An 18,578-nucleotide genomic window follows, 5' to 3' on the forward strand; every position below is an offset into this window, starting at 1 on the left:
CCTTTGCATAGAAGTAAACAAATTTGCCTAGATGCAGTCAAGATGAACATCGTTTTCCTTAGAATATCCAGTTCTGGCCATATGACAACGAGGAAGCTTATCATGCAAGCTAACCCTCTGATAACCTAATCTTGTTTTAGACAGACTCTGTCAGCAGTGCATACATTTTAAGTGATAAACTACATACCATCCTTCATAAGTCCTTAAACTAAAATATCATTTGACAAAGCAGTCTAACAAATTTCAATACTGAAATGCCCATGGGCATGAGAGTCATTTTCACCTATCGAAACAGCTTGTCCATACCTTTTCTGCACAACAGGAACACCAGCCTGACAGAACAAGGAGTTCCCAAAGCGCATTGCCAAGATAAAACATATCTTGTGCTGATGGGATTAACCTATGAAGGTTAATCCACCTTAGATATATTTGAACAGGCGCTTCATGCCAGAACTTGTTAATAGAACTAGTAAGGGGGAGATTTGGGCCAGCATTTATTGCTACAAGCAGAAATGAATCAGCCGAGCGGGCTTACAGAGTAAATATGCAAACCAAAGCTTATATAAGAAGTTTGGAACATGTCCAAAACCTATTGAAATAAAGGAGGCACGAGAACACTGAAGGGAGGAGATACAGGGAGCCCTCTTTAACTGATACTGTTTTCTTTATTCAGGTGGAAGTCTTGATAGCAAGACAATGAAACAGGATTTTCCTTAACTCACTCTAACTACAGACAGATTCAAAGCAGCATCCTTTAAGCACAATCAGAAGATCAAACATACTCCATTGAAAAAGAAGCTGCAACACTCTGTACAAGTGAAGATTTCAGGGACTGGTCAAATTCACCTATCAGGCAGAGTATAGATTACAAAAAAACCCAAAAAACCCCCAAAACAAACAAACAAACAAACAAACAAAAAAAAACCACCAAAAAAAAAAAAAAACCCCACCCAAAAAAAAACCCCCAACACCAAAAAAACACCTGACAAATTATTTACTATTTTACATTTGATCTTAAACTTCTTTCATATATTTCAGCTATACCCAAGTAAGAACTCATTTATGGTCTGTATCTTCACCATGTATTTCGGTAACTGTAAATACACATCAATACATTACTTTCATGGTTGATCTATGCATTCAGCAGCATGCTTATTGCGAATTTAGCAGCTGGACAAATTATAGCACCTTTTCCAGAAACCTATTCATTACGAAGCTTTGTGAAGGTGAAGACACACTCAAATGGCATTAAGAAGCCTCTATCTAAGAGGATCACAAAACATCAGGAATACTTACTAGGTCTCTTGTGATACCTACAGTAAATACTTCATCATAACATGCTTTACAACTCAACTATTCAAGTTGCAGGCACAAACCTATCACAAAGCCAGCATTTTCTTCCCCATCCTGTTCTTTTTAGGTAGCAGAGATTTTTTTCACCCAATAAAGACTCATTATTCAAGTCTGATAGTGAACCAACAGTTAGGAATGAAGAAGGGACTAGACATAACAGCAAGCTATTGCAAAGCGACAAAAAACCCTTTAGATAAATCCTTACATTTGAATTATCTTAGTCAGACTTAATACACATTTCAATGCGATAACAAGCAGATCCAAAATGAAACTACAATTATAAACCAAGATTCTAATCCAACATAAATTCTCAACATTCAAACATGTTTATCAGCCTATTCTCTAATACATATTAGGGAATGTTATTGAACAATACAAATAGTGTAACAAAAGAAAAGGACCTTTTCTAAATCCAAGCTGTGCACTGTTGCCTGAACTCCCTGCTTTGTTATTGTTAGCTTGACAGTAAATAAGACAGTAATAGCTTATTAAAAGTCTCAGCCTACCCAAATGATAAAATTGCCTCTCTTTTGTGACAATTTCTTCACAGTATCACTCACTAGTCAGAGAACTGTGGAAGAAATCTCAAAAGTTTGAAAGAAAATGGTGTTTTATCCAATTCTCTCTAGCCAAGGATCTACAGAAACAATAACTCTGAATCCCTCACACAGAATATCAAATACTTCTAATAAATAGAATTAGGATTTTTGTCTATCTCAAAAAAAAAAAAAAAAATCTGCTTCTCAAAATAAATATCTTGCCTTTCTTCTTTACTAACCTTTTTTATTAAAACCCACTCTTTCCCCACAAACCCGTTTTCACGCAAAAGTTCCAACACTTGTACTCTCTTTTCATAATGGTTCCTAATTTAAATCTCATAAGACACTTGCATTTCCAAGCACACCATTTCGACAATACTATTAAGCATTTAAAACAGTATTTTTGCTATTAAATTATTTCCATCTCAAAAGTCAAACATTTTCTGTGGACACTTACAAATATTTTTGAGTGTATTCTACCTACATGCTTGAAGCAAGAGATGCTTCAAGAAGATGGAGAGAGCTGAGTGAAAAATGCATTTGCTCAACAGTCCTAATTAGAACTAAGACAGTATATTAAAATCAGGCTTATCCTACTGGAGATCCTACTCCAGTATATCAAGATAAAAACATACCGTGATTTACCATAGATTTTTGTGATGCTGCAATTAGGCATACTAAAAAAAAAAAGGCCACATCATTCTTGTTATGTTGTCCCTATAATTCTTATTGAGGAGCTATGGGCATCTGCTGTTGAATTAATGGATTAAAAATAAGCTTAAACAAACGAAAAAGACCCTTCGGTCTCAACCCCCGCAAAACATACCACTAACGATGTCACAAGCGTAAAGAACCAAAACAGCATATGCTTGCAACTTAAAAAAAAAAACCAAATAAAACCTCCACAAAACCCAAAGCCAATCCCCCCAGCAAAACAAAACCAACAATAACCACCAAATATTAACCTTTGTCTAGATAGGATTATACATGTTACATATAAGTAACTACTTAAATAGCATTAAAGTTAGCTTACCCAGGGCACAAGTATTTATTTGAAACTGGTTCTATTTTTTGCATAGAGCTACCTGAATATATTATGATAAAAAGGGTTATTACCTTGTATACATTATGTAGCATTCATAGTAAACAAGTTATGCAGAAAATTATGGCAAAAGCAATGAAAGCCAGGTTGCCTATATCTAAGTGCTCACACAGAGCCATATCAACATGTCAAAAGTGCAGACAGAGACCATGTCACTGTAGCGAATATCCCCAGTGCTTCTTGAGAGAAAGCAACCACAACTCACAGTTTTTACGCATCTTCCCTACAAGCTACTGGAACACAAATTCAGCAGCTAAAATTAAAGACTGTCGTTCATGTGACACTCTTGTGAGGGTGAGACAAAATATTATTAAAACACTGTAGGGTAACTGAAAGAGTAAGTGCACCCAAAACATTTCTTTCCCCTGATCTTCAACACATCCGGAAGATTCACCTACCCGAATCGTTCCACCACTGCAAACTCACACCATAGGAGCCTGAATCAGTTTCTCAACTTGGACCACAGATTCACCAGCGCACAGAAGACAGTTTACTAAACCATCCAGATGGATCTGTGAAAAAGAATTAAGAAGTGTTTTCAAGATGACAGGTATAATAAGAGGCCCTGCACAAAACCTAAGACAGTTTCAAATCCACATATTAACTTTGTTTTACACCAGAATTAAACACAGAAGACACAGAAGTGGCAATAGGTAGCTTACCACCACAACCATCATTCTACAATTACTCATGTTTATCCTCTGCCAAATCTCAAAGTAAGCAAACAGAGAAAGCAGTGTGCCAAAACCCAAAAAAGGTAGAACCAATTATCATCTCCTCCTTCTACCGCAGCCAACACCAAAACATATGCATTGCTAGCAAGCTTGAGTTCAAAACAGCTCCCTTTCTGTTACTTGTATGAATGGAGTTTTAATGCAACTATCAGGCTAACAAAATGTAACCAAAACCAACAAGAAGTTGTGTGTGGGACCTCAACTGGATGACTTCCTGTTAAAGCACTGCTGTCCTGGTGAGTCTCAAGCGCATTCTCTGAAAGAGAATCTATACCACCCACACTGTCACAAATACTCCCACAGCCCTCATGGGGAAATACAACTTCTTGCAACAGAGGAGGCTTTAAAGAAGTTGCAATTATTTTAATTGGACCTGCCAGCTGCCTTTGATTTACCTTAACATGAGGTTTTATTGAAAGTCTGCAGCCACAGCTATTGGCAAGAGTGCAGAAAGTTGCTTACAACTAGTTGGATCTATTTCTGAGAAGCTTACTCTCCCTGGTGTGCTTTTGCAGAGAACAACCATATACTCTATATGTTGAGGATAGAAGGTTTTATTACATGGTCATGGCTAGCAGGAGAGAATAACGCAGTAAATCTAAGATGTACACAGAACACACCATCTTGTGCCTCATCTTGACATTTGTTGAAGCCAGTTCAAATAACATGCCCAAATCATGGGAGAGGGCTATAAATTGCAGAAGAATGGTTTTATCATCTGCTTCTAAAACAACAAATACATCCCCCCCAAAAAAAAAATCTAATACATTAAGGTTTCTAAGTTAATAACTGGTAACTACAATCTTTCCTGAAAGAAAGATTCTGATTAGCATACGCTTTCCATAAAGCTTTCAATACACAGTTTCGAAACCGATTTTTATGATTCCTAATGTTTCTAAGACAAAGAGCAGCAACAGAACTGTCATTAAAATAACTGTTTCCGCCACTTCCAGAACACTCTGTGGGACTTAACAAACTCTAAAGCCTCCAACTGTTTAACACATCTCAGCTACCTTTTCCAAAATACTGTTTCCAAAATACATGGGGGTATCAGCCCCCCATGGTGCCACCGCCAGCACAGGAAAACCTCTGAAGGATGCCAGGGTTGACGACTGTACTGCTACTTTCCTGGCTTGCTTGGGAATAAAAAATTTGGTTTGCTGTCCCTTATAGTAGAAGCTCTGGAACTTTTCTTCTGAAATTTTCCTGCTGCTTTCCCACCTACAGCCAAAATTTTTGCGTAACTGAAAATACTAACATAATTATCATATCAAATCAAGTTTATAGCTGGCCAGCAACTCCCTTCATACACACCCCATTTAGGAACTGCTGCTCAATGATGTGAAGACTGAAACAGCTTTCTTAGATCTAATGAAAAGCTGAATGACTTCCCTCTCCCCTGTCTTGCAATTTTCCATAGGTTAACTTTCAGTTCAGTTTAAAATGGCATCCTTATAGGTAGACCGTGGACTGTTTAACATGCTGACTCTTCCAGATGACGCGTTCAAGTTTGTGGCTATCTCTGTCAAGTCTTGAATTCCACAGTACCCTCCATTATCACCTCAATCACCAACACTTCCCTGTATCCCAGGTAGCAAGAAAAAGAATGCAGTAACTGTAGGGCTATCTAAACAGTGGATAATTGCACAGATCATTACACAAAAGATTATTATCTAAGGACTGGAAGACTGAAACACTTCTCCACCCTCTGTTCTCTCCCCTTGATGACAAATAAGATGTTGTCGCAGAAGTTCAAAAGATAAGCATCAGTTTAACTCCTGGCAACTGCAATATATTTCTTATGACCATTAACCACCTTCTTGTTCCTAAGTCAACAATTCAAGATTTCTTCCCTTTTTTTCTTTTAATTCAAAAAATTACTACCCTGGTACACATGCTACAAGTGCTCAGTGTGAAATTAGACCCCAAAAGTTCAGGGTTTGAGAGGAACAGGAAAATAAGCATTTTAAACATGTTTACAAGATCTTTCACTCTGGCACTTCTTCCCCTAATGCAAGTTTTCCCCATCACATGATAACTTAGAAATTAAAAAGAACTAAGGCTATGGTCAACTTCTAGCTTTGTCATTATCATATACTCCTAATTTTTAATTAAAACATATGCTGCCTAATTAACACCAAGAATCCATTCCAACTCAAATCCCTGATGGGCGGGTCACTATATGAAAAAGCACTCATATTACATTCAAGTTGTAAACTCATTTCAGAAGAGTTATGAACAACCAGGACTTTTCAGAATGAGATAGATTTATGCTGTTGAATGCACAAAATCATCCCTTACAGACAACATCTGACAGAGGACAAGTATTATTTGGGCTGAAAAGACAATTATAAGAACAATCGACTTGGACTACACTACTACACTTGTGAAAATCATGCTGCATTTCAAAAAAAGCTGCAAATTAAAAAACAATTCTTTAATTAAATCTCCTGTTACAAAAAAGGAGAAATTTTTATAGTTTTACTCTGTTTCTAGTCTTCTGTTACTGATGTTCCTTTTTTTCCAACAGCTCTACAGAATGAAAGATCAGGGTCTGCTTAGCTATATGAGATTTTATTTAACTATTGCAAAAAAAGAAGGTGGTGTTAGTACTGCTATCAATCACTTGAGCCTTTGGGATAAGGTATCATAGAGTCCATGCCCATCACTAGTAATCGTAGAATCATAGAATAGTTAGGGTTGGAAAGGACCTTACGATCATCTAGTTCCAACCCTCCTGCCATGGGCAGGGACACTTCACACTAAACCATGTGGTCCAAGGCTCTGTCCAACCTGGCCTTGAACACCGCCAGGGATGGAGCATTCACAACTTCCTTGGGCAACCCATTCCAGTGCCTCACCACCCTCACTGTAAAGAACTTCTTCCTTATATCTAATCTAAACTTCCCCTGTTTAAGTTTGAAGCCATTACCCCTCGTCCTACCACTACAGTCCCTAACGAAGAGTCCCTCTCCAGCATCCTTGTAGGCCCCCTTCAGATACTGGAAGGCTGCTATGAGGTCTCCATGCAACTTTCTCTTCTCCAGGCTGACATTACAATCCAAGGCCATCTGTTGCTTTGACTAGACTTACCGGAGGAGGATGCTAGATGGAAAATTTTAGGGAGCACTACTCTCATTTCATTACACACTTCACACAGAGCCAAGAAGCATCATCACACTACCATCTTAGCAATATAGGTCCAATTACTGATAGCAGTGAGCAATGTAAATGATCACTTAAAGCAGCAAAATTCATTAGAAATATTCCATTAAATGAGCTTTAATAGGGTCAAAAAGGCTTTTTGAGATATTTGTAAGTCAGTTCTTCTGCGTAAGTAGATTTATGTATAAAACCTAGCATTTACCTTCTCAAGGAACAGAAAAAAAAAAAGATACTACATGATTATTCCCTTTCCATTTCTTTCACCTACCATGACAAAGTAAAAAAGGGTATTTAGATTTCTTTTAAGCGCAGTTTAGCTGAAACCATAATCCCAAAAAAGGCAAGAAGATGAACTTACGAATTCATGAACACAATTACTAGGAGTGCACATACAAAACTGATAATTTAGCAGCCACACTAATGCAATTAGGTGTAACAGAATAAACAAATGTTCTCCACACTTACTTTCTGAAAGCAACTAACTACTTTGTGTATCAGATTTTTTTCCATTAAGTGAGACAAACAGGATGCATATAATTAGAGATAACACACGCACATTAGTTAGCATATTGCAAGAAGTTGTTTTGACATGTATTTATCACACTTCTAAAAAGTCAGGAAGAAGTGCTTAACCATACTCGACTACTATCCTTCAAAGTGTTAATGGAGAATTTGGTTACATAGAAAGTCAGACTGCTGGAAGCCAGGTGATAGACAGCAGAGGGCATCAACTTGCAGGTACTTTGTGAGATTAAGCACTTGCTGTTGAGTAGCTAGACTTGTTTTTACACAACACCTAAATTTTACACTGGATTCTAAATTCTTCTCCAGACTAACAACTCGAGGGGAGGGGAGGAAAGGAACCCTCTTCATTGGTGTATGTTAATCTCACTAAGCTTAGCTTCACTACTCGCTATAGTTTCAGCATGCAAGACTCATAGTTCATATGCAAGTAACAATACCGATACCAAAAAAATGTATGATGTTAGCAGAGAGAGTAATTCCCATTTTGGATCTTAAAATACAAGGATCTTAAAACATCCATTTTCCCCTCTTATTTCAAGATGTTGAGATATATATATACACACAACGTAAACACATATACCTAAAAAGCAGTGTGTAGCTTGTATTCTAGTCATACAGCAGAATAAATATAAAAATACCTACAGTTATCATGAACCTTTGCTGCTCAGCATTTTAAGACATGACAGATGCACTAAAACTAGACTCCAGTCCCTCAAAAGTCTCTCATACTCTTCTTAAAAGAGACAATACTACAGCATTAAAATAAAGGGGGGGGAACCAACCCACAAAACAAAACAAAAAAAAAACGCCACCACCACCACTCCTCAAAAAAAAACCTACTTCATGGTTTAAGTAGGGAAAAAAAAAAATCAGAAGAAAGGTAACTTTAAAAACAGAAAATGTGAATGCAATTCATTTCAATCACATACTCACTCGGAGAGGGAGAGATGAATACAAACATGACGTTATGCCAAAAAGGGATATACATGCCCTCAGATTCAGAGTAGATTGCAATTTACCACACTCTACATTCTTATTACAGATAGACTCTCACAAATGAAGTACACATGAAGGAAACATGAAAAAAAAATGTGCCATTGTTTCATGCCCATTTGCAAGGCCAACAAACACTTCATTTTTTAATTCCTAACTAGACTGTGACTGCATTTTTAAAGAAAAATCCTAGAATATTTGGGGGGGGGATGAGAGGGGGGGGAAATAACAAAAACCAAAAAACCCCCACAGAACTCTGGGCCACATTTAATCTTATGAAACCAAACTTTAGTTTCATAAGATGAAATTTCAGTCCCAGAGAATTTAACATCATTACAGTAGTTCCTGCCAAATATGAAGATCATCACCATTCAGAAACCATTTTAAGAATTTACTATCTCAAGTCCTGCATAACTTAATCCTTGTACTTCGTAATTTGGAAGAAAAACTAACACATAAGTTATCTTCTCAAATATAACATTCAAAATAATTTGGGACTTAATATATTCTGCTGAGCTTTATTTCCATCCTTGGAAAAGAAATTGTCTTCCAGCAATCACTATTATCTCTGATGTGTTACATGAAGTACTTATCAATCAACCAGAAGATATGCAGTTATTTTGTGGATTAAAGAGCAGGGCATACAAATAGACAACTCCTGGGATAAGAAACAGCTTATCTGCTTAAGGATGTTTTCAAACCTATTTGACACATTACTATTCCAGGAAGCAGGCAATGTCCAGCGAAACTCTCTTGAAGAAGTAATTGACTGGTGTGTCTGAAGAAGAAAAAAGCCCATACAATTCAAATCTTTTCATGTAATGGCTCTAAGAAATTCATTGCAAGGAACAATTTAAACTCAGATACCAGGAAATTACCTCTATTTGGGACAATAGGAACTGGGATACTTCTCCCCACATCTATTAGATAGCGGACAAAAACTCACTAGTGCTTTTCGACATTGCTCCATCCTAGGCTCTTCAGAGAAGCAGAGATTAGCAGAGAATCAGAGAGAGTCTTAAAAAGCTGGTACCAACACAGGAAAAATCTGTTTCTGTTTACCTCATGCCCATCAATCCACCTCCTCCTGACTGTATGGGCTGGGCCCTTCTGGGAGAGAAGAGAGAAAGATCAGATGCTCTGTCTCCTGCACTTCACGAGTGCAGGACAGCCAAGTGAGACTATTATATGTGGCCCACATATATAGGGGACAGCAACTTCACACCCAGGTGGCAAATTTCCAAGAAGATTTTAGAACAATGAAGCTAAATGCCTTCTGTTCTTGTATCTGCTGCCCCCTATATTATGTTGCACTTTTAATCCCTCCATAAATTATGGTGTTTCTACATTGCCCACCTGAAATGAAAAAGTAAAATTCAGTAATGGCTTCGCACAGTATCAGTGACAGACATTTCTGAGTGCATCATTCTACCAGTGATAATACATAACATATGAACTTGTTTACAAATCATACTGACTTGCCCATCACCTCAGTTCTCCGTTCACACTAACCTTGGGATCTAATTTGAAAGCAGAGCATTCCACATTCAAATACCATTGATCTACATGTTTCAATCAAGATATCCCTCCAGACTATGAAAAATATAAAGCTACCAGAAATCCCTAGGAGCTAAAAAAGCTAGGTACAGAAGTCTCAAGAGCAAGTACTCTGCAAGGTAGCCTTCAGGAGAAAAGGACTTCATTGCTTCTTCTCCTTTTCCAATTTCAGTTCTTAACTGCAGTTAGTTATTTTCCTCCCCTGCAGCAATTAAAAACCATTTTGACAGACAGGCATGAAATTCCCAGCCTACTGTTTAAAGTCTAGAAGTCAACCTGCATATGGCAAAAAAGCAGGAAGGGTAGGAGGTGGTATCCTTTAAATTTGCCAAGGGAGAGACAAAACTGGGTTAGTAACCCAGTTTTTAACTGCCCTTGTGACTACTTAAGGAAGAATTATTGAAGATCAAATCAATCATGACGAAGAGCAACATTTACATTTACTGTGACCAAGTGAAAGACTATTCAAAAATCAGCAACTGGGACGCAAACGGCAAGTCAATTCTCACTGTGCTTAATTCAAACTAGAGACTGCTAAAGAAAGAGTAAGCCCTGCTTTTCCCTCGAACCTGCCTTTTACTAAATCTAGGGTTCACATGACCACACCATGAGTGTCCATAGTAACTGATCTGCAAGATACCAGGAAGAATATTTTTCTAATTGGATCAGCTTGCTCATCAACTTACTGACCTTCAATTTCAAGTCTTCACATATGAAGAAAAGGACCCAGACACAGGAAGGAGAAGGAAAGGTATTGCCTACTGTCAGAGGAGGTGCAGCAGAATGTAAGACTACACATTCAGGCCCAGGCTTTCTTTATTCCTTTAAAGTAAAGGTGATAACTTCATTATTACTGATACATATTTTAATGCTCACAACAGCACATGCTGGTAGCAAAATTCATTCATATGGGTCACATTTAATAATTTAGACTGCCCTGGATTCATAGTTTTGGTGGTTTTTTTCTGAAAAGAGTCAACCAGTGAAGACAAGAAGTTCAGGGAGTGGGGATGAGGGAATTATTCAAAAAAGAAAAATTAACCATGCCAAATATATCCAGGCAACCAAGAAGCAGTTAAAACAGTCAGGTCAGTAAAATGGTTATGGTCCAGACAGTGACTATGTCAGCAGTTCATTTTCCGCATTCTCAGTTAAGAACTGAAATAACTATTTACGAGATGTGGTCTTCATAACTGCAAGGTACCCTTGCTAAGCAAATGCTGTGCATGTTTTTGCAACAAAAAGTCAATTACTTCCTTACAAAGCAACGCTTTACACTTATAAAAGGCTTGAGGGAATAAGACTAAAGTATACAAAACAGACCATCTCCCCAGCATGGTAAGTTAAAATTTATTTACACTTACTTTCTTTTAACCAAAAAAACCCCCTCTTAAATTCGAAAGTGACCAACACAAGAAGCTACCTTGTCAAGAAGTGCTCATGATAAAGCAAGTAAGTCCTAATAGGAAGAAATGGAAATGGCTTTTTTTTTTAATTAAAAAAAAAAAAAATTAAAAAAATTATTCCATGATGCTGTCTTCTGGTCTGCTCCCAAGTCAATATTACCGATGTCTTGGAAAGCCTAAGGAGAAGGAATATATTCAGGAAGAAACCACAAGAAACAATTAAATAAAGCATAATCAGCTAATATGCTTTTAAAAGTCACAACAATTTTATGTCATGGTTAATTAAATCACACAGAGTAGAATTAAGTTGCAAAGTACCTAAAAAAGTAAAAATCAAGACAACTCTTTAACAAAAGAGATACTGTGTAAATCCATGCACTTGGTTCTACAATGCTATCAACAGCACAGAAATATGCTAGCAGGAAATTTGGAGTGAACTCCAAAGAAACAAAAGAAATCAGTAGACTCCATAGACTTATTTTTCTGTTAAAACCAGAATGGCAAGGGCTTTGATGAGAGTTTAAGTTGGTCCAACAGTGAAAAAAGACAATATACTGTAACTGCAATTTGCCACCTCTTCTAGGTTCTGAACAGCAAAAAATGACCTTGTGAAGATCAGGTTTTGTGGAACTGCAGTAACACTATGATAGTATCAAGTCCAACCTCAACACAGATGTTTCCAAGTCCATTTGAAAATTCATTCCTCTTACTAGTGGTGATGAAGACTGTACTGGGAATAAGTTTTTAACTTGACATTTCACACTGAGAATGTCAGCAAATCAGACTCTAGAGAAATAACAGATACCTCTAAGGTGGGGGGCAGTGGGGAACACCCACAGATACTTGCTATGGTGCACTGGAAGCACATTTCAGATACACAGAAGGAAAACATCGATGTGATACAACATTTCTCTGCACTACTATTTCTGGTACTTCCTACAGTTCAATAGCTACAGAACAGTGCTGTAGCCACTGATACCTGGGAGAGGAGTAGGAACACTGGAATGAATTGTGCTTGAGCAGGTCAGGTCTCCCATCGGCTAGCAGGACCACAGCCCATCATGAAACACAGAATTTGGTGACTAGAATGAAGATGAACACCACACTTCACAGAAGAACAAAGGCTAAAAAGGAAGAAAGCTCTTGTGTACCTGAACATGTTTTCTGTAGATTTTCTCTTAACTATCCCAGAGAAGGCTGGGGCAAAATAAAACACATCACAATCAGGGAAGACAGATGGACTGCCAGAACAAAGAGGAAAGCACACAAGAACCCAGCTGTGGAGCTAGACACAAACAAGGAACTCCAGAACTTGCTTTGGACTGTGTGCCTCACCTCTCATCAGATGAGCACATTCTTAGTTGGTGGTATCATTACCATGGGAGAGCTAAAAAAGTCAAGAAGCAGGAAGGGTAGAATTTAAAACAGGAAAAGAAACACCAGCATCTCCTCTTTCAATCCAGGAGGCAGGAACGTAATCAAGCTTCCAACTCTGCTTCACAGCTAAGCACTTAGTATTACCAAAAAAAAAAAAAAAAAAAAGCATAGAAATTATGGTAATTATGCCCTCTGCTACGAAAAGAAAACGCTTGCCTTCACTCTCTCTTTTTTCAGGGACCCATCACTTTTTGCACAAGACAACAACAAGAAGGAGCTTACGTAAGATAATTCACTGAAGTTAATTTTTAACTGTAGGTCTAATCATAGAGATGGAAGAGAAAAACCAAGAAATTCAGAAAGGATAAGCAAAATTGCTTTAAAGATACATACTTCACTCTTCTGGGCTTAAGAGCCATAAAATCAAGGCTTTCAGACTATTTCAGATAAGAAAAATCTATGCAAAATATTAGTTAAAAATCAGATGGAATTACATCTTCTAGAGAGTCATGCATTTTTTTGTCAATTAGATTTTTAATATCTTTGCCTTCCAGTTAGGAGGAATCAAAGGGACTACCAGTTCCGTTGCAAACAAGAAATAATATGCAACAAAACACACTCTGCCCTGGGCTTGTTTCTCAATAAAACAATAAAATCCTGCAATATTTGAAGCTATTAGTTGTAAAAGTTCCCACTTCCTGTCTTGAGAACGTGCCAGAATGAGCTTGGGCAGAAGGAAGATCCTTCACCACTGATTTGTATTTTCATCAACCCTGGTTTGCTATCAAGCAATTACATACAAGTCTCACAGGAATGTGAGCAAACACATAAGCTACCAGCCTCCATTAAGAAATAAAAAAAAAAAAAGGAAGAAAATTAAAAAACACACCCCACACCAAAAACAACCAACCTCCAAAACCACGCCGAAGGCCTGTATCCTGTGCACAGGCCTAGACACCCAAGGAGAAAAACACAATACTCTTTCCTATACAGCACACCTATTGATAACCTCCTTGTTCCACCTTCCATCTATGGCATACGTTAATCAAGAGGAAAATAGGGTATGGGGAAACAAACCGTAGTGAAAAAACTAAGTAAGTCAGCAATTAATATTTAATAATATCCTCAATACAAGATGTCCTTTTTAATTCCTTACTTCAGGAAAGAAACCAGATGGGGGGGGAGGGGGGGGGGGTGGAGAAAAACACAACCCAAAACAAAAACCCACCAAACCAAAAATGTAATATGATATTTTTATTCATTTGACATATGTTGCTTCCTGAATGGATTCAATGTATTTTGGCATTCCAGAACAAAAATGCTCTAATCATGTTTGGCACTTCATGTACAATGCAGCCAGGAAGCCACTCCTTAGACTATGCAGCCATCTGCAGCAGACACCAAAGGTTTTTAAACAAGCAAGCTGCACTGCTGTAAATATGCAGTATTTCTATATACAAGAAAAGTTCTCATCTATTAACCAGACTATCCATCTAATTGCCTGCAGACAAATTCAGGCAATCAGCAACACATAGGAGCTCAGCACAAATGAAAACAAATGGGGTAGGACTGAAGAAACTACTTCTTATCAGAAGATTCCTGGTTAATTATTTTGCTTTCTAAATCATATGGTCCATATGTTAAAACGAAACAGCCCCTGATGACCTGCTTTACATACACTCCCCCCAAAAAAAAGTAACTGCCAGAATTCTTGGCTAAAACTAGGATGAAACAAACAACAGAAATCAGAAGAACATAGCAGGCCCAAAACAATATGAGACTTTGAGATACAAAGCAAGCAGAGGTTGGGTACATGGGAGGAGGAACCACACTTAGAACCCTCTAGCTAATAAAATGGATAAACTGCCCAGAAAAACTGCTGTATCAAACCTAGACAGGTTTCACAATTCAGTCTGTGGCAACAGGATCACAAGTGGAGATATATTCACAGATCAAAGTTCAAAAAAAGACAAGTGCATGTGGATATGTGCATTCCTTCCCATTTTGGGATTGTTAACAAAACCAAAAACAAAACCCAAACAGTATTTTCCAGATTCTAAGAGTCTTCTTCCTCTAATTTATACAACAATTATGACACATATTGGCTCAACGTTATTCTCAGCAGTTTTAAGAGTTACCATCCCGGGCAAATAAAGGAATCCCTGACCTGCACCTCTGTCTACTGTTTTCTTCTACATTCATTTTACAACTGATACATAGATCCTGATTTATTTCAATCAGTTGCTCACAACTGTGACTTGCTCTTCTTTGCATTACCTGTGGACCTAACTACAAGACTCCTCACACCTCCCATGTGGCCAAGCACTGTTATTCTTGCCTTCTGTTTACTCAGCTTTGCTCTCACAATGCGCATTTGATTTTTGCCAACTTACAATCTCTTCTCACTCCCACCACAGTAATGAAACTTTGAAGCTGATATTTTTTGAACAAAATTATTTTTGTCTTTACTTAGTCTTGTGTTCCTCAAAGCCAACAGATGATGATTAAAGAAGAAAGAAGAGCTGTTATGTTATTTTTATTTTACTACATCAGGCATTTTGAAGATCAGACAAGCAACTGATAAAACAAAATTAACAGAAGGCTATTCTTGAATGGTTTCCAAAGTATTTTTGCCTCTTTAGATAGAGAAGAATGATGCCTTATTGCTTACAGTACAAATTTCGTGAATTACTTGGAATGTAGGCAATTATATTGAAAGTGCTGTTATCAACATAGATAATAATTCACTATGTAAAGTCAAAAACAATTTTTTCACCTGACAGGTTTTAGTAGAACTAAGATTCTTCCCATCACAGTGCAAATTATAGCCTCAAAACTGAATTCAAAGTTGATTAAATAATAACTCAGCTTAAAGCATTACTTCTGACATCCTGTGCTTTCTAGCATGAGGAAAAAAAAAGAGTTACAATGTTACTTTGACACTACTGAAGTACAAACTGGGACAGTACTATGCTGATTTGCTATTAACCTGTCATCCTCTTTTTCTCAGAATAGGAAAACTAAACAAAATAGCACAAAGTAGGAATTTCAAAAAATTTCGTAACTTTGATTTCAAATAATTTGAATTGTCCAGTGCTTACTTCCCTTTAGGCTCCTCAAAGATTAAAAACAAGTTAATACAAGTTTGGGGAAAATGGATAACATTCTGAGTAAAAGTTATTACTCTGTAGATTACTTCACACTATGAAGCTGAAATTTAAAGCTTTGTCAAGATTTAACACGAATGGAATGATGGGTGATCTGTGGATCTAAAATGAGCAAATACATATTCTAATTCAGTGGAAATAGGCAGGGACTTGCTCCATCTGGGACAGACAAAGGAAAGCAAGCACCAGAATGAAAAATTTGTTGGTTCTTGATCAGCTGGTTTATGTATAGAGAGAAGTAAGAAACAGAACAAGCAAGAAGTATTGATTAAAGATGTGTTTCTCTCCCATTCCATAACATTTTATTTTAACCTGATCCATTGACAGGGCCATAATCCTTCCCTTGAGACATCACAGGCTGCCGCTGCAAACCAGTTCAGTAACACTAATGTCATGAAAGACTACAGGACATTTGAAATCTTGACAGTACCTCTCCCATAGATTTCCCACAGGGAAATTGCATAGAAATGTTTTCCTGCTCCACTGTCTTCTCTAGTAAGAACAACATTGCAAAAAGCACAGAGGAACGCCATGATTCTCAGCACTTTTGCTTTGCTTCAGTAAGGCAAGACAAAGTGCTCCTTGAAAATCAGAAGAGCTCATCCAGATAAATACAAGCAGAAGAGTAAATTATTCTCATCTTAGTCTATTAAAATCCATTTTAAGTCTACCTTGCTTTTCTAGTACTTATGTTGCTTATATTTTCATTTATTTAGATGAAATCTCTGGTACTGGACTCCAAGCATTAACATCTAGATTAAGAATACTGCACTGGAAGAACAGGATTTTCTAATAGCCACAGAAAGCTCCCTCCCTCACAAAACACTGTTCGGGGGGGGGGGGGGGGGGGGGGGAAGAAAAAAGAAGTTTCCTAAAAGACACAAATAAGATACACTATAGTTACACAATAGTATAGTAAAATAGTAAAGTTCTGCTAGTTTATCTCTCCCCCATATCATTTCTGATCTTATGCATCAGAATCAGAGACAGATGGCTTGCTGAATTCAGAGTTCCAGTTGATTTTACCTTCCTTCACACTCCCAGAAAAGGTGGAAACACACATCTTTTTCTTCTCTTCCTACTTAAAGTTCTTCACTTAATTGTTACTTTGTTTTTAACAGTTTCCCAACACCTATATGTGAACCAACAAAAGTGACCTTTAAGTACAATTCTAGGTTTGTTCTAAATATTATTTTCTAGCATTCTACATGTGATTTCCTCTGCCTGTAATTCCTCCCAGAAGATCTGCTAAAGAATTCAATAATTACTTAGAATAAATCACCCCGTATAAATTTACTAAAGTGCAAACTAAAATAAATGGTATAAAGGCTGGATAGCTATGAATCAGAAAAATGTGAATTTCTTAACTTCCTCCCTCACTGATGAGCTTTATTACCAACCCCAAAAAATATGGAGTAGCTCAGAAATTAGATGACCCGCAGCTCCAAGGTTAACATCACAGATGATTATGTGACCAGAAGTAACCAAAATGAATGTTCCCCTAAATGTTCTCCAAAATGTTCTCCTAAAAGGAGCTAACTACCAGGCTAACATTCCAAGTCACCACAGACTGATTTGCCACAGCAAGCAAAGATACCAACAGCAGGGTACCAATGCATATCAACAGCTGTCTGTACATTCATCCTCTCCTTCAGATACACCTACCTTGTAGGCCAAAGCGGAAACTAAGAAAATTCAACACCTGCATATTATACTCTGTAACATGACCATGGAAAGAGTATTTACAGAGTGTTTAAGTCAGGAAAGATTTAGACTGCTATGCTGCCACACTTTTCAGTTTACTTTTACTGAAAACACAGGCCTCAACCTTGTAAATACTTTTGCAGCCAAGTTTTTTTATTTTGGGGGTTGTTGGGGTTTTTTGTTTGTTTGTTTGTTTTTTGTTTTAACCACAAGCATGCATAAGCATGTACAATTTATTAAACATAACATTTCTGCAGAGGAAAAAAACCTATAATTTGCATTAGCATCATTATTTATTACAAGTTCTTCAATATCGAGTTTTAAATATAAACCTCCATCCTATCCTCAGGGTTACCTGTAAGTAAATATGCAAGACCTGCAGTAATTTCACCAAACTAGTGAGAATTGTGCTGATCTAAAGTATCATTTCCCCCCTCAGGCAGAATAATGCCAGGACAACTACAGACAAGTGGGGGAAAAAAGCATTTCTCAAAGAGTTTCTTAGCAGCCAAGAGTTTCTTATCAGGTCTTCCAGACAAGCCTGGAAACACTTTCTACCATCCAAACACTTCAAATGGCATCCACAGTCGTTTTGGATGACTGAACCTGTGACTGACATTCACAGGCACCTGGCATTGCATTTCAGACATTTGTTCAGATGTACTGATGTAGCTCGCAGCATCTATGCCCTCTCCTCCTTAGAAGATTTGGAAGCTTTGGAAGATACGTAATGAAAAAATTCCAAGGACGAGGAGGGCAAGAAAGAAGAAGAAATAATGTCTGCAACTATACTAAACTTTGAGTCCACATTATGGGACAGAGGACTAAGTTAAAACATGACACTTCTCTTCCAGAACATTCTGTGAAGACAGAGCCCCCTATGCAGCTGCCACAGGAACTTCTTTGGCCAACTAGAGTTGAAAATTGATGAGCAGGCTCCAAACTCAAGGCACAGT

General features: G+C 37.5%; 1 protein-coding gene across 10 annotated transcripts in view; it reads right to left on the minus strand.

Moving 5' to 3' along the window:
- The window catches only part of ERBIN (erbb2 interacting protein), a 117,568-nt gene that overhangs the window by 92,438 nt on the left and 6,552 nt on the right, over positions 1-18,578 (minus strand). For all 10 annotated transcript variants that reach the window (XM_030471074.1, XM_030471072.1, XM_030471077.1 and 7 more), the window contains one exon: positions 3,393-3,506. The gene's annotated coding sequence lies outside the window, so the exon portion shown is untranslated. The remainder of the gene's footprint in view (positions 1-3,392; positions 3,507-18,578) is intronic.

This window comes from Strigops habroptila, chromosome Z (assembly GCF_004027225.2).
Source record: "Strigops habroptila isolate Jane chromosome Z, bStrHab1.2.pri, whole genome shotgun sequence".
Lineage (NCBI taxonomy): Eukaryota > Metazoa > Chordata > Aves > Psittaciformes > Psittacidae > Strigops > Strigops habroptila.